The sequence below is a fragment of the Euprymna scolopes genome, chromosome 16, assembly GCF_053919585.1.
Source record: "Euprymna scolopes isolate OS-2025 chromosome 16, ASM5391958v1, whole genome shotgun sequence".
Taxonomy (NCBI): domain Eukaryota; kingdom Metazoa; phylum Mollusca; class Cephalopoda; order Sepiida; family Sepiolidae; genus Euprymna; species Euprymna scolopes.
The window spans coordinates 49042636-49066103 of NC_136497.1; the positions used below are offsets into that span (position 1 = coordinate 49042636).

The 23468-nt window shown below is 34.3% G+C and overlaps 1 long non-coding RNA gene across 2 annotated transcripts in view; it reads left to right on the top strand.

Moving 5' to 3' along the window:
* Window positions 1-606: 606 nt before the first annotated feature.
* The window catches only part of LOC145295937 (uncharacterized), an 88609-nt gene continuing 65747 nt past the window's right edge, over window positions 607-23468 (top strand). For both annotated transcript variants that reach the window (XR_013869921.1, XR_013869920.1), the window contains exon 1: window positions 607-832. This is a non-coding gene — a long non-coding RNA (uncharacterized LOC145295937). The remainder of the gene's footprint in view (window positions 833-23468) is intronic.

Consider the following 23468-nt stretch of genomic DNA (forward strand, 5'->3'; position numbering starts at 1 on the left):
TAGCCGTAAATCCGTCTCTGATGCTTTGATTCCATCTTGGGCAAAACAAGGCCCAATATATGTCAGAAATCATGCTAAGACTAGTAAACTCGGCCCTCCTGTAACTCCTGCTACCTTATTAGACATCAACCCTTACTATGCTCATGTGCGACTACCTTATGGTGACGAAACTACTGTTAATGTGCGAGACCTGGCTTCTAACTCCTGTAATGAAGAAGACCTTTGCACTGAAAGCAATCTTGCAAGTCCTGAGGCCTCTGAACGGCTGCCTACTGATGAAAACATGACCAATGTGGAGGAAAAGAATCTTTTGCCCGATCCTGAAGAAATCAACGCCCCCCCCCCCAAGAAGTTGACGCTGGGGATCAAAATCCTAGCGAATTGGTGCAAAGGTCGTCTAGAATGCGACGATTCCCAAGTAAATATAAGGACTTTATAACTTAATGCCGGACAGACTAACTTTAATTATCCTCTTTGTAACTCGACACTTAATAATCATTGGAGGAGAAAATGTTATAATTTACACTACCTTTCGTACCTTAGCTACAATAAGTATTGTAGTTATCTCCCTTGGCCGGAAGTAACTCTCCGTTGATAAAGGTTTTATCAACGGTGTTCCTGTTTTCTCTTAGCCCATTCTTCTTTACACCTTACTACAAAACAAATTCTTTAAACATACAAAACGTTGATTGGGAAGGAGATAGAAGATAATAAAATCACAGGCTAATAAGAATGATTCTTTGATATTAATAATATTGAAATCATTTAGCCGTTTCTCTTCCACCGAGGAGACACATGTGAAAGACGGTGAAAACTTGCCAAGATTAAAAAGGTAAATGTATTTTCAAAACTATTTAAAATGTATTTTATGAATTAAATTCAATTACTAACATGTTCTTTTATTAACTTGTGTCACATATTTGAACTTATATTTTAAAAAATTAAATGTATTCTTTTACTATATAAGAACTTTTAAGTAGTATTGTTTAATATCCTCCTCCAAATTAAGATGAAATTCTATTCTTTTAGGAGATTACGTATGAACACTTTGAAAACCGCAAAATATATTAATTACTTCATAATTTAGAATCGGGGGTACTTGTACAGTTTAATCAAGACATTAAAAAATGAAAATATCAAAAAAAGGTTATATTGCACGTATCCGGTATGGAACGAAGTTCTCGGAAAAAAAAAAAAATTTCACTTAATTTCATCAAGTAGTTTTTTTGTTTTGGTACTAGTGCACTTATTGATCCGTGTTGAAGTAATGACGTTATTATTTAAAAAGCCATTCTTAACATGGGGAGGGGAGAGTGTTTTGTAACTATTCTATACTTTAACCTTACAATTGAATAAAAAAAAAAACATATAAAACTTTAATTAAACTTGGAAATACGATTTAAAAAAAATAGCGCAATAGCGCAGATTAGTAAGTGCACTAGCACCTTTGTTTTTTTTTGTTTTGTTTTTTTTAACAGCGAAAAAACAATTTGTTATGATACCAAGCAAAAGGTCCGATTTTTAGGAAGAAAAGCTAGTATTAAAGATGAGGATGGAGTGTCGGCGGTTTAACTGGAGTTATCTCCCCGCGGCGTGTTTAACAAAATCCATAATGGCTGACTCCAATGCGCTCTTATAAGAACGTTTTTTTTCCACTGGAAAAAAAAAAAAACTACTCAATCAAATAAAATGAAATTTTTTTTTTTTTTTTTCGGAGATCTTCAGTCCAAAGCAGATTCGTACAATGTAACCTTTTTTCGATATTTCCATTTTTTAATGTATTGACTAAACTGTACAAGTACCACCAAAAATTGTAATTTTTCTCTGAGAGATAAATTTTGTGCATTTATATTTTTTGTGTGTTGAGGGACTATTGTTTTTTGGGCGATTACGCATAGTTTTACAACCTTGCCAATCGAACATAAAAAAATTAGTAATAAAAATAATTAATGAGCATCCCTGAAACGTTAGAATAGCAAAGAAATGATGATCATTTTGCATTAAATTTATATACGAAACTTATCTCCCACTCTAAATTCTAAAATGATTGCTTTTTTCTTTTCGCAAAGTTTTCAAGGTGTTCACGTGTACTCGGCTAAAAAAGTAGAATCTCTTTTGTGGGTGTTTAAGCTGAGGGCGTTAATCTATAAATTTGCCATTTTTTATTAGCAATGGTATTACTATTATTATCGGAACTTTTTTTTCTTTTTACGGTAAAACAAATCAATCTACTACATATATCTTATATTGACAGTGGCATAATCGATCAAATCATTATAAAATAATTGATATGTTTTGTGGTTTTCTACACACACACACACACACACACACACACACATAGTGTTGGGTTGGGACGATTATCAGAATCGTGAATCGAAAAAAACGGAGCTTTTGGGGGTATTGGAATCGATATCGGAAAAATTGATTCCTATTTTCCAATGCCAAAACGATTCTTTTAATTGTCTTCTTTTTTTTTTTTTTTTTTTTTTTTGATTTTGTTTAAAGCAAAATCTTTCATTGCTGGTAATAATGATAAAATAATAAATATTTATTGATTTTAAAATACCAAAAAAAATCTAAAATCGATAGATCATCCTCCACAAGTCTATTTTGACGTTTAGGAAAATATCTGCATATTTAACATCTGTTTTTACGAAAATTGGGAAAAATAACAACTTTTTAGTTAAATAATTAGAGATTTATAAAGAATCGGAATTGGTAATTGTATCGGAATCGGGAAAAATATTGAAATCGTCCCATCACTTATATACATATATTAGTGTTGGGACGATTAATAGGAATCGGAATCATAAATCGGAAAAATCGGAACTTTTGGGGGTATTGGAATCGGTATAGGAATATTGTAGTCTTATTTCCAATTCCAAAAACGATCTTATAATATTTTTAAACTTAAATTTCCACTGCTAGCACTAATGATATTTATTTAAACTCTCAGTACAAATAAAACCTATTGATTATAATAACATCAAATACGATGGTTAAAAAAAATTGAAACTTTGCATAAATTCGTTAAAAACATTTAAAAGAATGCACTTGATTTATAAGGTTAAAAAAAACACAAATCAATCTACTGCATATATTTTATATTAACAATGGCGTAATCAATCAAAGCATTATACTTAAAGTAAAACTATGCACGCCTGCCCCGTTTTTTACATGTTAAGAATGGTTTCCTAAATAGTAATTGCATTATTCAGAAAGTCATTCTTAAAATGGGAAGCTGGCTTTATAACTAATCTAACTAGTCTGTTTCTAGATCATCTTACTAGTTTGCATATCAATCGTCAATTATTTTCAAATTGTATTTTATCAATTAACAACGACCTAATGCAACTTTGCTATTTTCAATCAATTACAAAGAAAACATTTGAGAAAAATAGGCACTTCCAAACAATTGTGAAAAACGGAGCACATAATCCCGTGACGTTAGACTTGTGTTAACTATACGAAGTATGGAGCAACAGAAGCGACTTAATGCTTTTTTAAAACCTTTGTTTAAACTGCAATTAATAATTAATCTTTGTGATAATATTGTTAGGTTTCAACATTTACACAGTTTAACGATTAATAATATTATAAACATTTGTATATTAAATATGAAGTACGGTTTTTCTAAATATGTGTGATTGTTTATTTGGTTAATTACCGGTTTCCATAATTTATTTGATAAAAAGATAAAAACAAGATATTGTAGTGATCTACAAAATATGCATTTTTTTGTGCAGTAATATTTTTCAATCGGTTTTAATCTGGCGACAAAATAGTTGGCAAGAGCCATGTATATATTGTAACTTAATATTTTAAAAATAAAAAAATAAACAATTAATTAAAAATCTATGTAACGGAACATTTTGAAATAATGGAATTTTAATCGTTTTAATCTTTTAAAATTTAATTTTTAGGAAGTTTCTTTTTCTTGGCAATAGTATATATTAATTAGAAAAAAAAACTATTTAAAAAAAACAAATTATATCAATTTTTTTTAATTACAACTTCAAGGTAACTTTTTTTTTCAATACATGCATTTAAACTTTAAAAAAAAAAATATTTTTTACTTATTTGAACTGTTATGTTTCATAATAAATAGAAATTTCGATCAATGTAGATTTGTTCAAATTTCGAAAAGATAAATAGAGTGGGAGAGGGACACGCACAAAAAATATTTGCTCAATCCATTTTACAGAAACTGCATTTTATATGTAATTTCATTCTAAAATGGATAAGTATCGAAAATTTCATGAAAATCTGACTATTTGATTTTTGCTAGATTTATTAAACACTGCTATGTTTTCACGTTCGGAATGCTTACTAAATGGGAACGTTATTTCAAAGTGTCAATTATGTAAACACGATTATCGTCTCGCATCTTCATTGTTTTCGTACGATGAAAAACACTTTTTTTAATTATTGCTAGTTTATTTTGCCCTTCTTCTTTTAAATGGTACAAAAGTCTCTTTAGAAATTTTTAAAAATCGCAATCAGTAATTATATCGGAATCGGGAATTTTGAAGAGAATCTGTAATTTTATCGGAATTAGGAAAAATTTTGGAATCGTCCCATCACTAATATATATATATTTACTATAATAATTATTAAATACCTACAGAGACTAATGTTTCATCCTTTCGGAAATCATCACCATCATCGATAGACTTGACCTCGGCAACAGAACCATCCCTTTAGTAAGGATCTAATCCATTCGGCTACCGTTAACCGTGAGAAGTGCTGTTGAATTTTCAACATTTATTTGTTAAATGCTTTTTAACGTCTTGTCAGAATGATGTAATCATAAGAGCTAAATTAACCGACTTAGTTCAACTGAAAGTGCTCAACGATAAAAACGAGTTCTTTATATATATATATATATATATATATATATATATATATATATATATATATATATATATATATATATATTGTGTGGTGCTTCTGGGGAAAAAAACTAAAAACAGTGCTCAATTATAAAGAAGAATTCAATAAAAGAGTATAATATTTATTTTTAAATTTTAAAGAAGGTCAGGAAAACATCGGTACCGTCGGTTTCAAATCCGATATAAGGGGACCAGTTTATGGTCGAAAAAATATCGAATTCATTTCATCTTCCGTTTATATCTTTTCTCACTGGAAATGGTGAACGCACGTAATTGCTCTCTTTCTCTCTCTCATATATATATATACATATATACCGACTAGTAGTAATCGTGTCACCCTGCACTAATGATTCCCAAAAGGATGAAGCACTAGTTTCTGTAGGTATTAAAAAATTATTATTGCAACATATATATATATACAGGGTGTCCGTAAAGTTACTATACAGTCTTACAAGTTACTATACAGACACCCTGTAATATATTAACAGTACAGTAAGATATTGTATTAAAATATTTATTTGTAACAATAAGACTGTATAGTAACTTTACGGACACCCTGTATATATATATATATATATATATATATATATATATATATATATATATATATATATATATATATGAGAGATTTCTATCTTAAAAATATTACTTTTTTAATCACATTTCGAACGAAGCTTTCTTAAAACAAACTTATGTTTAAACTGTATTATTCAGTCCAATTAACATATCCCGTCAAATTGTATCCAACATGCCACCCCGTAGCAAGTGAAATTACACAGTAAAACAGGCATGGACATGAAAGGTCATATGCGTTAGTGAACAATTTTGTTAATCATTTTCTATTATACATAATTACATACACAATTATCTCGTTAAAAAGAGGTTTGTTTGTCAGCTCGGGCTTCCATAATTTGTAGTTTTTGTATTTAAAGCGCCGTTAGTGTCTTTTAAACGAATCTTTCTTTTTTTTTTTTTTTTCTCCCCACCCACTCTTTACCGCACGATCTTCCCACATTTACTGTCTCTTAAAGGTCTGGGAATTTAAAGTGTAAAAATGATTATTTTGATCAATATGGTCTTCCATATCCATGAGAAAAGTTAAATGCGGCTCAAGTTTATATTTATCCATACAAGAGTTTATTCGTGAAAAGTAAGCTGTTTTAGTTAAGGAAAGCTGTAATACCCTATAATCTTTGTAAGTTTGCTGTTGTCAATGGAATATATTAAATCAACTATTTATCAGCTGGATTGGCACAAAAATAAAAACTGTCTGACCGGGCGTAGAACAGATTAAAAATTTGAACCCAGTCTCCGGTTGAATGGAAGAGGGAGAGAGACAGAGAAATGGGAGGGGGGGGGGGCTTGTATACCCACTAAATGAGTGTAAATCGAAAATTCATGTGGGTAAGAGAAAGTTAGAACTATTTCATTCCACAACAGCGCCCCTTTCGAAAGATAACCCATCTCCTATCTACTGTATAGTGTTTCGTTTTGAGTTGAGTTCTACGAATTTATCTGGTCTCGTTTTTTTTGTTTTTTTTTTTCTGAAGTACTGCAGCAATTGACGTCAGTAAAACGAAACCATATATTATACTAAATGTGAGTTAATCAATCTTTGTTTCGTTAAGGCTTTTCATATATACTTTAATAACACAAAATATATGCTAAACTAATACTTAGTTCCCGGATTGCGTTATGTTTGAAAAGAATTATGTCACCTATCTCCCTCTCTCTCTCTTAGCTATTTAAGTATGTATTTATCTCGAACCTTCACACTCTAAAAACTCTTAATACTTCTCTCTCTCTCTCTCTCTTTCTCTCTCTCTCTCTTTCTCTCTCTCTCTCTTTCTCTCTCTCTCTCTCTCTCTCTCTGCATCTAATTTACATATTGTATAATAAACATGCGTGTAAATGAAATAGCTAAATAACAGGTCTCTTTACTTCTGTATTATCCATAATACTAATATGAAAGTAGAGAGACATTAGTTTTAGTTATGAAAAAAGAATTTCTTAATAAATTTACACAGTTTATTTCCAAATGAAATCAAAGTGAGACAAATGATGGTAGTGGTTGTGACCCAACGGGTCATGAGTAGTCTAGCCGCATAATGAATCTAAGGATAAGGTGAGTCTTAAAGATTGTTTTATTGTAGATGATCTGAACGAAAGATAAAGTCTAACAAGTGTAAGGAGATGCATGCAGAGCAGGAGACTTAGTTTGTATGGTCACATTGAAAGAATGGATTTCTTGAGTGGATATAGAACAGTTGAAGTAGCAGTTTCAGTTCACAGGAGAAGAAAACATAGGAAGGAATGATAAAAAATATATTTGATGGAAAATAGGGTTAAATAACGACTTGGACAGAGATAGGTTACTTTGAAAGTCTATTTCATAGAGCTATCCAGTGCATGTCAACATGTAAAACGTACGTTGTCCCAATAATAATAATAATAATAATAACGATGATGATGATGATGATGATTTGAGTCACATTATTTCAAGTTACATAGGTTTCGGCAATACTCATAAAGAGAAAGAGAGAAAAACTTGAATGGCTACTGAACACTATCCTCCAGTGTTTAAGGTCTCTCTGTACAGGGGTTTGTCAGAAGAACCTGGCATGAGAAGTAAACCGTGACCAAATATTCAAAATTACATAGTATTTGCAGCCGAAATAAGATCTCCTCACTATGGCTAACCCACATTAGCTTTTACGAGGAATGGTGCACCTTCTCCAAGTGATGTTACCTCGAGTAATAGCACGAAGCTGGATACTCCACCAGACTAGATAAATTCTAGTCCTGGAATCCAGTAAAACTAAGAGACTAAAACAAAAGACATACTGCAACATATGAACATGGTTAATTGGAAAGAGGAAAATTATGTTCTCAATTTCTTTACTAACTCAGTGGTTGAGAGATAAAGAATTTAATGGAACATTCGAATATCTATGTATCTCATATAGTCCAGGTGGGCCCCTTGATTTCTGAGAACTTCGACTGAAGTCAAATAAAACAATAAACAACTTACTATTTTTAGCAAAAAAAAAATCTTAGAGCTTTCATTTATTTTTTGTTTTAATATATTTTTAATGCCAAGCTTCATCGTATATGTGAAATGCTAAAGTAAAAATCCTAAAAAAAATCGCCATCCAATCAATTCAAAAAAGAACGATAACTTTTTTTTTTTAGTTCGGGGGGGGGGTAACTTACAAATATACGGCTTCACTTTTCCTCATTTCGTGTGGCTCCTTATGCTTTTGTTTTACAGTTTTACTTCTGCTGTAGTTTCTATATTTCTGTTTAACATCTACACCTCATGGATATTAGTTTCTGCATTCAAGGGTTTTCCGTAATATTTCAGCCATTTTCATTATTATTATCTGTTGTATCCTTACAGCCATCCCTCTGATTCCAATCTCTCCTTTTCTTTTTTCAAAGTTTTTTATGATCATTCCTAGCGCTCCAACTATTATTTGTGTTATCTTGACTTTCTTCACGTTCCATACCGTTTTCAGCTCTCTGGCCAGTTCTGTGTATTTGATTTGCTTCTCCATCTCCATCTGTAGTCTGCCAGAACTGCAAAATCTATGATCTGGCAGAACTTTTCCTTCTTATTAACTATCATGATATCTGGTCTTCTTGCTTGGATGGGTTTATCTGTTTGTACGTCCATGTCCCATAGGATTTTATGACTTTCGTTTTCAAGTACTGCTGCCGGTCTGTGCTTGTACCATTTGTCTGAGTATTTATATTTACTGGGAGGTTTGTAGGAAGTTTGGGATGAAATGTGCTGGGAAGTTGTTTGAGGAGGTACCTGATGTAAGAACAAGTAAGAATGACAATGTGGAGGTATCGTAGGATGAAAGTGTCATGGCAGCCAAGTAATTAGAAAATAATTGTCCGAATTTGGTAGTCATTGACAAAGTCTCAAAGAGGTGGCAAATCATAAACTTTTTAGCGCCATGCGACAAGAATATAATGGAGGAGGAGAATGAGAGAGCAATTATGCTCCGTTGGTCTTGGAGGTAAGACAAATACATGGGGTTAAAATATAAGTAATCTTAGTATTAGTAGGTATGTTAGATGTGATAGCAAGTCGTCTGAAGGACATTTGAAAAAACTACATATCCCTGATGTGTTTTGATGGCTTTCAGACCTCTCCTATTGTAGGTATTACCATTATCCTTGAGAAAATATTTAATCTTTAAAGCTTCTGGTTTGGAACCGGGATTGAGGGAGAGTTCTCTGAGAATGAATCTCATTTCTTTTCAGAATGACGTTAACAAACGAAATCATGATTGTTATTATTGGCAGCAGCAGTAGTAGTAGTAGTAGTAGTAGTAGTAGTGGTGTCATAGCCGATCTGTAAAAGGAAATCTGTTTCTGCATTACAAAGTAAACAATCTTATAGAAAAGATAAACTTACTGCACTTGTATCTTTAATAATGTTTTATCGAGGTGTGGTAAATTGTAACAGACATTTATTATTGACGTTTTACCCCAAACAAGGCCCAGAGTCACTTAGTCATAAGGGGTTACTATTTGGGACCAGATTTGCAGGGATACAATTTATAGAGTTGGGCAGCAAGATGTCTGTTCACATTACACTTGAATTTCTACATGTCAGTACAGCCAGGGAACCAGGGACTCTGGAGGGAATTCCAAAGTGCAGCAATCTAAGGGAAAAAGCTATCCGAGTACAAGGCATCTAGGGGTCTCTACAGTGTAAGGGTGAGATTTTGCTGCTTGTCAGGGGTATTGTCATCGAGGGGGTACTAGTGCTCGGAGTTTGTCAGAGCACTTGCCACTGAAATACTTGTAATACCACATTTAGGCGATGGGACAGAGGTTGGAGTTTAGTTGATAGTTTAGAACCTATTAAGTTGGCGACTCTTTTTTGAACCCTGTCCAGGAGCGAGAAACTAGTGGAAGATGCACTAGCCTAAATGTGGCAACAATACTCCATGCATGGGTGGACGATGGCCTTGTACAGATACAGGATACTCTCAAGTGTGAGTAGCCTTCTTGCACTAGCGTGGTAGAGAGAGCCCACCTTCCTCATAGCAGCCTTGGCAATTGCCTCAATGTATTTGTTCCAATTCATGTTATCTGTGAATGTTAACCTTAGGAGCTTGAGAGAAGTACTTTCAGGCAGTGTATTGTTAGCTATGGCAATCAATGGTTGAGAAGGTTTCCTCTAATTATTAAAGGAAATAAGCTTAGTCTTGGAAGTATTGAACATCACTAACCAGTTACGTCCCCATTTCACTACAGACTGGAGGTCTTCCTCTAGAGTTTTAGCAATTTCCTAAGTTATGTGTTCATTTGTTTTACCCTCGTATCTGTTATAGAGCATGGTGTCATCAGCAACTATACCCATCTCCAAGAAAATTTTATGAGGGAGGTCATTTATGAATATCATGAATAATGAAAGTCCAAGAATTGACCCCTGTGACACAACCATAATTTATATTATGTTGTTTTGGTGTACCGCCATCGATGGATTTTTCTCTTATCTAAGAAGGATTTGATTATGTTGAATATACTTCCGGCCAACCTTGCCTGGTTGTAAAATACATTTAAATATATTATAATTCATGCCTATTTCGTATTTATTATTACAGAGCCAATTCTCAATTGAATGTTATATTGTACCTAATATATAGTGCTGATTTACTCGTTATAAACCATCCTTTGTGTATGATTACTATTTTCTTTTTAACTTTAGTGTTATGTGACCAGTAGTTTAAGTGTTTATCGGTTAAATATTTACACACAGACAGATGCACACATGCATATATCTATTGTTTTATTCATATAGATATACACATAAGACACACGTGTTGTTTAACCCATGTCCATGCATCCAAGACCAGTTTTCCCACTTTCCTATGCCAACGGATTACAGTTATTGCATGTAAGAAAATAGTTCCATGATATTACTACAGTACCCGCCGTCATAAATGCACCTGAATAGCAGCAACATTTACCACTTCACTCTAGAGATCCCTAGATGCCATAAGATTTTCTTCTCTGGCAGCATTGTTCCTCAGATTGCTTGCCTTCGGAATCCTCCCCCCTGTTTCCCCGATCATACCAACATGTAGAAAGTTAAATGTAATGTTAACAAGCATCTTGCTGCCTAGCTTGCTGTTCACCCAGGCTGTGCCTTATAAATCTGGCTCTAATATTATGCTTCAGTGGCAATATGATTTGTTTGGGGGTGAATAAAAAATTTTTTTTTTAAATCTGGCTTATGTCTGGTCCAGGCAGAGGTGGGTGGCCTTTCTATTGACTAATACACAAACCGCAGCCAAGCGAAACGTGCCACCTGTGTCTATTATTAATGTTTTCAGGTGATAAAACGATTGCTTGTATTACATGGAAGTCAATAGATTCACTCTATCAACGCTTGATTGACTTTTATATGATTTTTTTTCAAATTTACTGCATAACTTTTATTTAATGCTGAAACTTAATATCTATTTTAAGCGGTTCATTTGCTATACATGCCATGCTGTTGATGTGAAACGTGTGGTAATGCAGTGTGATCGGCAGCGGGAGAGGGGCTTCCTTTTGCTAGAAGCAAAGTGTAGTATCTCTTCTGAGACTACTCTTCATCTTTTGTGATTCTATCAGTGAAGGAGAAATCCTTCTAGAATGCGAAAATTTTTATTTTTTGTCCCAATACAGAGTGTCCTCTTTTTCTCCACAGTAAAAGCCGGCCTTGCTTTTGACTCTTTCCTCAGGGACGTGGGTTACTTTAAAATCACTACAACTTTATGTCAAAATTCAGAGTTAACCAATTATAGGAATTTTTGTATCAAAATAAAACTCTCTCTCTCTCTCTCTCTCTCTCTCTCTCTCCATATATATATATATACTAGCAATATTACACGGCCTTGCTCGGGAGTTATTTTGATGCCTTGTTCATGCTTATTTTAATCTGTATTGTTCATAATTCCAATATTTTTTATTAGTAAATTTCGGTTATATTACCTTACTGTTCAATGTAGCTCCCACACAGTGGATGCAACACGCCAACAACAATCCAATTTCTCTGATTTGTCCCTTTAGCAGCTATTCTTCCGGCTCAAAACCAAGTGCTTTGGCAAACTTTTGGAGGCCATGATTTCTTGAACCGTATGCGAAAGAAACCACAGGATCAACATCGACTATCTATTCGTTGTAAGAACTTATGTGGTTGTCGCTGTATAGTTCTACAATTAGTCAACTGTGTTGGAAATTTCCTTATCTTATGTTGTCGGGCATACTACTTCTGCTTGGTTGTCGGGGGTCTATGTTTTGTTAAACTTACATGTAAGAAACCTCTGAATCACATTTTCACTAAATATGTGTGTAGACTGTTTTGCAGTTTCTTCAGGATCAGTTGCTTGTTCAATGTACGTTCAAAAACAGAAACATAATTTACTTTTGCACTGCTAAAAAAAAAAACACATAAATTTTCAAGTCTTATAAAATTCTTTGCAGTTAATGAAAAAACTGAAGAAATTTACAGCTCGTTGTTCAATCATTGTTGCTAAGTGATGACATGGAAAAAATGGCTTTACTGGTGAGAGATAAATTAAAAAATTGGTTTCGATTATCGTTAATTGTCGGGAGTATTCTGAGACAAAACTTAACTAAGATCACTTCCAGACTTATACACTAAAGTTCTGTAAATTTTAAAGAAAATCTATTCAGCCGTTTCGAGGTCTATAAGGAACGAACTCACATGCACACACAAAGTTGCATTTATATAATTGGAGATAGAGATACACACACACACACACACACTTTTAAGCCCATTAAAATCCAACAGAAGTTATAGCCATTGACTGAAAATGAGTGATTTATGTCAAATTGATGGTTGAATATGGTTAAATTTGTGCTCATTTGTGCAATCCCTATTAATCCCCACATTAAAAATTGACATTTTATCCCTGCAATAGTGGGGAAGCAAATAAATAGGAACAATTCCATTTTTTTTTTAATTCTTTCGTTTCTTTATTACATTCAATTGTTAACAAAAATATAAGGGGAAAAAGAAAGAGATGGAGGAAGAGTAAGAGAGAGATAAAGAGAGAAAGTGATAAAGAAAGAGAAAAATAAGAAACAGAAATAGAAAGAAACGAAGAGAGAGAGAAAGAGAGAGAGAGATGGAGAAGTGTACAAACTAAGAGCAGGGTTCAAATAACACACATTGAGAGAGAGTTAAAGTGGTTGATAGAAACTTCGTAAAAGATGGGTCATTTGGGGAATTGATCACATAGTAAAGCTAATTAGAGCAATTAAGATGGAAGCTTTTGCTCCAACACACACACACACACACACACACACACACATATAATATATAATAGATTACATGATTATCAAATATATATGGAAGTTTTTTAACCTTTAAAACTTACTTAATTTTTATATTTTTTGACATTCGTTGGAAAACTATATGGTAAGTCTTCTCTTGCACTCAATGCATCAACTTGCTCTCTCAAATTTACAATAGTCCTAATGTTATTTCAGGGATCATCAGTTGTCTCCCATGAAACTGTTCCGGGTATTTAAAAACAAAACCGTGTATTAAATCATGGCTCCTCAGCAATGTTGATCAAACACCACCTCCCTTAATCACAAGAATAAAAAAAAAAATGATCCAAATATTGAATCTATTTTCTTGCTTCATATTCATTTGACTAACCTATTCATGCTATCAAAAAAGTGTTTCCCTTACCTGTGAGATGGTTTGTTTTCCAACTATATGTGGTCAATCATACTTGATTTTTCCATATCTCCACATATTACAGCTTTCCAGTGTTTTTATTAACCTTACTTTTATTGAACGGCATATATCAGCGTTGCCCGGTGGAACTATGCCCCACCCCAACCTGTAAAAAAAATAATAATTACATACGGTTGTAAGTTGGAGCCAATGCCCGCTCATTATAATTGCAGGGATCATGGCAATGTAAGGACGCATTTCATATATATTTAGGTAAATGTGACTACGGTAATACTTTGGCCAAATCATTGCTAAAAAGAATCGTCTGTCCACCAAACTAAAAACTAGACCGGAAATTTGAAAATGAAATGAATCGAAAATTATTTATTTTTATATTATTATCTGTATATTATAATGCTTGTCGCTTCGATCGCTATCATCGTGACCATCCCTTAGATTGAAAATGGAATGTTCCAAATATTTGAGTTTAATAAAACAAAATAAATTGATGTCGCTAGTAACCATGATTATTAATGAGAAACGAATTACCTCTCTTTATTGTCACTAATTTTAAAAACAAAAGAAAAAGAAACGTCAGTCTTTTTACAGTTTCAAATTGGCTATTTTATTTTATAATTTAAAAAAATCATGTTGAGAGGAGACTAACATCCTTTTCTCCCCATGTTAGGAATGATTTTTTTTTAATAATAACCGATAACAGTAGTAATTGTTTAAGGATTTTATGAGGGTCGAAAGGGGCAACATTACTAAAAAAAATAACAAATGTAAACGTCATGTGTTTAATGTGTGTTTGTTCACCAAATAAAAAAAAACGACCCTGCGTCTAACTCTGTCATAATGTGGAGGCAAGTAAATAGGAACAGCAACAATGTACACATAATGTGATTAATGACAAGAAATCTGGAGAAATATGAATACAGTAATGTTTATTTATATGTAATAATTTCCCCCCCCCCGTCAAAAAAAATACCCCCCTCAAATGAGTGGCCATAAAGTGGATGCTGATTGTACTTTAAATTAATATAGAAAAGCGATCCCCAGTTTTTAAAACTGTAAGTTCTTAATGTGTTAGTCGTTGATTAGGTAGAAAAAAGTAAAAATAAACTTATGTAAGTGTTGGGACGGGGGAAAATATGAATACAGTAATGTATTATCTATACATTTAAAAGTAATTTTAGCCAGTTCTTTAATAACAGAAGGTGTGGGTTTTGCATCATACTCATTCATGGGAAAAATAATATGCCTGATAGTGTCGCCATATTGCATTTATAGTAACCCTTTGTTTATCAAAAGGGGAATGGTAGAATTTTAAGGGATCTGTCAATCAGAATGTACAGGCGTAGGTAAGGGAGACATTATTATTTATTAATATGTATAAGGGAAGAATATATTATGTCTATGCACGAAATAACCAGTTATGGGCGGTGTAAGCAAATTATAGTTGGAAAAAGTAGAATAGGATGCGGTGTCAACTGGTAACAGTGTTAGGACTAAATAATTAGAGAAAAAAATTGGAGCTTCTTCCTCTAAAGATGGTGTGATTCTGATGGTGTTACTCATAGGATGTAATGTAGTATTTTAGTATCACGACTAAGTGTGTATGTAATTGTAGTCAAAAGCTGCATAAGATAGTGGCTAATAAGCAAGATGTAATAAATTTGTATGTGGCATTTGTGGTTGCAAACCTACGATATTTTGGTCTAGAGGGGAATTTCTGCAGTCAAATTATTATATATATGAGATATTTTTCCAAACTTACATGGAATTGTATACACAAGTTTTTGGTCATGACATTTTTTGCGGAGGCAAAAGATGGCACGAGGTACTTTCAGAGAGTTGAGTTGCTTCTGATATCATATGCCTTACATATTTTTTTTTAATCTTTTTAGACAAGCCTTTCATGTATGGTATACAAACTGTGGTAAGTTTTTGGTTGATGTCCTTTGATGTTTGATTCAGATTTCTAGGAGCTGATATCATGCTTTGGACCAGTAATGCATAAACATCCTTCTGATGAGGCCAGAGTATGGATGTATCATCGACACATTATTGGCTTTAGTGGTTTGAATCTTAATGCCATTTCTTTGACTTATTCCATGTATACATTATCCACTGGCGATCCCATAGCTAGACCTTATTTCTACTGATACATATCAAATTCTATCATTTGGTATATAATTTCCACACAGGTCAACATCTTCATCACATTATCTATTATAAGTGTGCACCTCCAGTGAAATATCTGAAATCAGCTGATCCCATACCATAATCAATCTTGTCACTGGGTACTTCTGTGAACAGACTCACTACGTCTAAACTCACCATCTTGTTGGAATGAATGGGAGCAGTATTATTTGTTTTTCCAACCAAAATGAGTTGAATTCATGACATATGATAGAGATTTGTCTGTGAGTGGATGATTATATTTACCAGAAAGGTTTTTAGTTCTCTTCCACTGCAAGAATTTAGACACTAGGGTCAGAAAGTGAGATTGAGAAGTCAGCACCCTCCGAGGAGGGGCATTTTGACCTGCAACAAGTTTCTGGCCAGCCCCGTCGGCATTTCTCGTTAAGGGCGCTTCAGGCGATTAACAATAAACTAACCCCTTCTCAAAAACAGAAGGTAAAGCCTGGGAGAGTGGACCTCCTGGAATTGCACAGAAACAGCATTACACCGCAATCAATAGGGATCAAATCATTACAGGAATGCTCTAATATCTGCTGATGGGGGGGGTTACCAGAAATCAGCTTGATTGATATCATATTGTGCTAACAATAGGTCATGTTTTATAGAAATTGCTTGAGAAAAGGCATGAAGCCACTTAATGTAAGAAGCTCTCTGGATGCAATTCTGTTTGCAAATTAATTGTCGTGACATGCACTGAATTCACACTAGCTAACTTAATGCTGCTTACTAGCGTAGGGTCTTTACTATGTAATACTAGTGAAATCACTGTGGAAATTCCACGGTTCTTTCTAGATAAATCTCTATTTCACTGTTAATTATATTTCACTGTTAATTATATTTCACTGTTAATTATATTTCACTGTTAATTATATTTCAATAAATTTCACGGTTCTTTCTAGATAAATCTCTATATTTTACTGTTAATTATATTTCACTGTTAATTATAATATTAATGTTAATTATAATATTAATCTGGTGCTACCAGATCAGGCTGCCCTGTGGCTTCCTGAGACGAAATGCACCTACATTGACGTTTTTTTGTTTTCTGATCTTTTTTGTAAAACTTAATTATGTTCTGCAAAACCAAAAACAAAAACAACAGCCTATTCCCCCCCCCTTTTTATTTTATTTTTTCCTACCTTACTCCCGGTCCTGGATATGACCTTAAACTACATCCGATGGTGAGGTCCAGCTTACGGGCTTGGGGAGTGTGGAGCCACCTCTTAATTGCCATTGCTCCCAGGTCCACCCTGACCCGGAGTGGTAGTACCTGTTAGGGTCCCAACTATGGGTTAAATAGAAACAGATTTTAAAAAGGAAAAGAAACAACAAAAAAGAAAGAAAAAGAAAACAAATATATTCTATTAAATTATCTATTTATTTATTTTTTTGCCCTGTCGGTAGGGCATGAGAACAAACCGACTGTCCCCCTGCAGAGGGTAAAAATCCCTCAATGGGGCAACCAGTTAGCCGTGGGTTGCTACCCGTAAAGTCTTAGGACGTGATCCTGGTGATTGAGCGAACCTAAACCAGGATACATAGAAGTTTAGGCACCGCAACACATTACTTTGGCCCTTACTTCGATTAGACGGGCGGTCGGAGAGGCCCGATCCGACCAATCGGCCAGTCACGCCAAGCCCCACCATATATTGCCCATTCCAAAAACCCACTACTAATACAACACATCCCCCCTCTCCCACAAATAACCCTACTCCCTAATATATGATGGAAAGCGGTGGCTGAGGGTCAATCGATTAGGTGTGAATATCGATGACGAGGCTGTAAACCCCTCAGGATTGCTACAGATCCCATAGCAATATCAAGAGAGAACAGATAATCATTATGATACCACCAAAGTCGGTTATATCATCATTGTATCCCTGTAGAGGCTGGGCGAATGGGTTTCCCCCCAGGCTCTTCCCAAATAGGACTCCGAGGTGGGTGGGGAACAAAGATGACGAAAAAAGAAAACAAAATATATGGCTTATTCCTCCCAAAAACCACCCAACCACCCAAAGAGAACCCACTCTGATGTCTCTGACATCAGTAGCTCTGACGAAGAGACGATAAAACCAAGGAACTCAACATTCGTAGTAATAGAATCAATGGAGGAAACTCCTTTGAGCAAACTATCACCTTTTAAAATTGAAAAAAATCTTAAAACTCTAAAACCAAAGTCTATTAAAAAACAATTTAACGGCAGCCTACTAATAGAAACCCATAACGAAGAACAAACTAAAGAAATATTGAAACTAAAATTATTTGAAAACATCAAAGTCAAATGCTACAGACATCCAACCCTAAATACCTGCAAAGGAGTAGTGAAAAGCCACGAACTTGCACTTTGTCCCTTGGAGGAAATCCGGACAAACTTACAGAAACAGAATGTGTTAGATGTTCGCAGAGTTCAAATTAAAAAAAACGGTGAGAAAATCGATACCAATACATATATACTAACTTTCGATTCCCTCACCATACCCAAAGAAGTGAAAGTCGGATATATGAAAATAAATGTAGAAATTTATATTCCAAACCCCCTCCAATGCTTCAAGTGCCAGAAGTTTGGACACCATCAAGATCGGTGCACACGATTACCAGTGTGTGGAAGATGTGGAGAAAGTGGCCCACACATTGACTGCAGAAAAGATTTCAAGTGTGCCAACTGCCTGGGAAACCATGGCGCTGGCTCTAGATATTGCGAAATATGGAAAAGAGAAAAAGAAGTGACCAAACTAAAACATATAAAGAATATATCCTACCCAGAGGCCAGGAAAATCATCGAAACTAAAACATATGCAGATGCAACAAAAAAAACTAATCCAATCAACAATCAAAATGGTCATATACATGTAACGGATACAACTGACAAGAAAATTGATGTCCTAAGCAAACTAATAAAGGAAATGAAAGAACTATTAGAAGAAATGAGGAAAATGAATAGTGCAATGTCTGCAACCAATCCAAGGATAATATTAAGTAAAGACACTACTGAACCACAAAAAGAAACAAAACCACAAACCATTTCTACAAAAACAACCGAACAACCATCAAACACATCACAAGCCAGAAAAGAATCAAAAATCCCCCCAGACAAAAAAAAAAAACAAACAAAAACAGGAAAAGAAAGATCCCGATCTATATCTCGAACAGGGACTCCGACAGAAAATAGATTTGAGGGATTGGAGACGATGGAAGTTGAACACAATTCCAAATGATGAACAAAATATTACAATGGAATATCAGAGGGATAAAAGCAAACCAAAATGAACTCACATTATTAATAACAAATATGAGTCCAGCACTTGTCTGTCTACAGGAGACCTTTCTGAAAGAAAATAATACCATCAACATAAAACACTACACATCTTACAACTACATAAATAAAGATACGGACAGAGCTTCTGGAGGCACATCAATACTTGTGAAGAATGAAGTCCCTCAAAGACAAATAAATATAAACACAAACTTGCAAGCAATTGCAGTTTCAGTGACTCTACATAGAACTATAACACTTTGCTCAATATACATCCCTCCAAAAGATACAATCAACGAAACTGAGATAACTCAATTAATAAAACAACTCCCTAAACCCTTTTTTCTACTAGGAGATCTCAACAGTCACAATGTAATATGGGGAAGTAAAGAAACAAATAAAAAAGGAAAAGAAATAGAAAACATAATAAATAAAAATAATCTATGCCTCCTTAATAATCAAAACTACACCTATATGTACCCAGCAACAGGTACTTTCACCGCCATTGACCTTACCTTATGTGATCCTTCCATATATATGGACTATGACTGGAAAGTACACAATGACACCTGTGGGAGTGATCATTTCCCAATCATCCTGGAAAGTCTAAGTACTAGCACTGAACAAAAAACACCCAAATGGAACCTACATAAAGCGGATTGGGAAGACTTCCAGGAACAGTGCAAAAACCAATTAATTATCGAAAAGAATGATGAAGATGACCATTTGAACTACTTCATTAAAACACTCACAAACATAGCAAATAATACCATACCGAAAACAACCAAAACCAACAATCACAACAAACCTTGGTTCACAAAAGAATGCAGAAAAGCCATCAGAGCTCGACGAGCTGCCTTGAGAAAATTCGAAAAGTATCCAACAAGCGAAAATCTGGATTTCTTCAAAAACAACAGAGCAAAAGCCAGACGAATCATAAAGGAATCCAAAAGAACAACCTGGAGAAATTATATATCCAAAATTAATGTGAATACCAAGGCGAAAACAGTTTGGAACATGATGAGGAAAATAGAAGGAAAGTGTAGTAGTACACCAATATCCCACATCTCTAAAGGCAACAAAATATACACCGATCAAAAAGACATTTCCAATAACCTGGCAGATAATTTATCAAAAATTTCATCATGTGACAGACAAACAGAGAAATTCAAAAAGATTAGAGAAAAGGAAGAGAAAAAGAAAATTCTATTTAAATCACAAAATACTGAAAAATACAACCAACCTCTTACCTTGCCTGAATTAAAAGAATCGCTAACCAAATTCCATGACACAGCTACAGGGCCCGATGAAATTCCATATGAAATCCTCAAAAAACTTCCAGAAGCCTCAATGAAATACCTACTTGAAATTTTCAATATTATATGGTCCAGTGGAAACGTACCCGAGACCTGGAAAGAGGCCACAATAATACCAATCCCCAAATCTGAAAACTCAAACATCCAATCCCAATCAAGTAACGTCTCAGATCCATTGAATTTCAGGCCAATAGCTCTAACAAGCTGCATTTGTAAGACCATGGAAAGGATTATAAACAAAAGACTAATCTGGTTCCTGGAAACAGAGAATCTTATTACAGAATTTCAAACAGGATTCAGGAAAAACCGAAGTTCAATAGACCACATAGTCAGACTTGAAACCTTCATCAGAGAAGCCTTTGTAAGGAAAGAACATTTAACAGCAGTGTTTTTTGACATGGAAAAAGCCTACGATACTGTGTGGAAGTACGGTGTTACAAGGGATCTGAAGGCGCTTGGACTAAAAGGCAGAATGCCAATTTTTATTGAAAATTTTTTAAAAAATAGACGGTTCAGAATAAAGGTTGGCACAGCTCTCTCGGACTTGAAAGAACAAGAGAATGGAGTACCTCAAGGGAGTATACTGTCAGTGACCCTGTTCAGTATCCGAATTAACAACATTGTAAAAAACCTTAACCCTGGGGTAGATTGCTCCCTATATGTGGATGACTTCCTAATATGCTGTAGATCTAGATATATATCTATAATAGAAAGGAAGCTTCAATTGTGCTTAAACAAAGTAATGAGATGGACGGAAGAGAATGGATTTAGATTCTCCAAAAGAAAAACGAAATGCATGCATTTCTGCAAACTAAAGAACATGCATAATGATCCTGTCCTAACCATGGAAGGAATGCCCATACCAGTTACTGACCAACACAAATTCTTAGGGATTTTATTTGACAAAAAGTTAACATTCATCCCACACATAAACTATCTGAAAAAAAAATGTAACAAAGCTGTAAATCTTTTGAGAGTGGTAGCACATACCGATTGGGGTGCAGACAGGGAAACACTCCTTAAACTTTACAGAGCACTAGTCCGCTCAAAGCTAGACTACGGTTGTTTCATATATGGATCAACCCGAACATCATATATAAAAAGCCTAGACCCTATTCACCATACTGGCCTAAGATTGGCCCTAGGAGCATACAGAACTTCCCCCGTGAACAGTCTATACACGGAAGCACACGAACCCCCACTAGATCTAAGGCGAGAAAAGTTAGCCCTTCAATATTTACTGAAACTGAAGTCTTGCCCAAACAACCCTGCATACCAATGTACCTTCTATCCTAAATATGAAGAACTCTTTAACATGAGAAGAAAAACTATCAAAACGTTCGGGCTCCGAATGAAGGAAAGCATTGAAGAATCGAAAATTCCAATCTCCAGCATTCACAACTTCATACTGCCTAAAACACCCCCATGGACCATGAAACAAGTTGAAATAAAACTCAACCTAAACAAAAAGTCCAAATCTACCACAAACCCTATTGAATACCACGACGAACTTCAACATTTAAAATTACAATATTCAGACTACACCTTTATCTACACAGACGGGTCTAAAAGCAACAATCACACTGGATGTGCAGCAACGTACCATAAAACCACAATGAAGAGAAATCTTCAAAATGAAGCATCTATATTCACTGCAGAGACTATAGCTATCGATCTAGCACTCAACATAATTTCAAAGGAAACCACCAAAAACTTCATCATTCTCACAGATTCTCTATCAGTCCTATTATCTATACAAAATCAAAAACAAGAAAATCCACTAACAACAAAATTAATAGAAAAAATCAATATCCTTTCAACTACTAAAAACATTATTCTTGTCTGGATCCCCAGCCATGTGGGGATCAAAGGCAATGACAGGGCAGATACAGCTGCAAAAAGATCTTCTCACCTTCCAACTGACAATTTTAAGATTCCACATACTGATCTTAGACCCCAGATAAAAGCATACATACAGGAAAAATGGCAACTACGGTGGAGTCAGCAAGAGGGCAACAAATTATACTCAATCAAACCTGAACTTAAGGAACGATGTCCGGACATCAAGAGATCACGCCGAGAAGATGTGATACTGACTCGGCTGCGCATAGGGCACACCAACTTTACTCATTCTTATATACTAAATGGAGAATCGGCGCCAGAGTGCATCCCATGCCAGGAGACACTCACAGTAAAACATATCCTAGTTGGGTGTGATGACCTTGCCCCAACTAGAAAATTATATTATACAGAAAGCAATATGGAAGACCTTTTTGAAAAGGTCAACTCAGCAAATATTCTAGCATACCTAAGGAAAGTAAATTTATATAAGAAAATTTAAGGAAATTTAAAGTCATCCAAATATACACATGCATGTATAAATACAACATTTAATCTCTTAGTTCAATTTTATAAAAAAAGGGAGGAAAGGCTGAAAAAGTCATTCCCCCCCCTCCCAATAAAAAAAGTTAAAAAAAAAAAAAAAAAAAAAGACTCCGGCATTAAATGACCACATAGGTTGATATGCCGTAAAACCAATCAATCAATCAAACATATAATATTAATGAATAAATGTCTGTTAGGGTCAATAGTATAAAGAATAAACTGACTTCATTATTTCGTAAAAATAAATTTTATTGTCAGCTAAATATTCATAAATTAAATAAATAAAACAAATGTGTTTTGTCTTTAGTTTATGCTAGCAGGCCGCCCGGCGTTGCTCGGTCGTAAAATATGCATAAAGATCATATTTGAAATCATGCAGAATTCTTAGTCATTATAAACAGAAATACCGTAACACTAAATTCCTTAAAAAATAAATGAAATAAAAAGAGTGGAAGGAAAAAAAATAATTACTCCAGTCGACATCGAAACCAAAACCTAAAGACAGTGATTCAAGATTGACATGACCTTTTTAAAAAGTGTTTTCAAACAAACTTATACTTAACATAAGGAAGCCCTTATGTTTCACGACCATTCATTGTGTAGTCATGAAACAATTGAAATCAGATAAAAATCGGATGACCACTCCTGCATACCAATTTTTCAATTTTGAACCCTTAGCAGCCCTTTCTTTC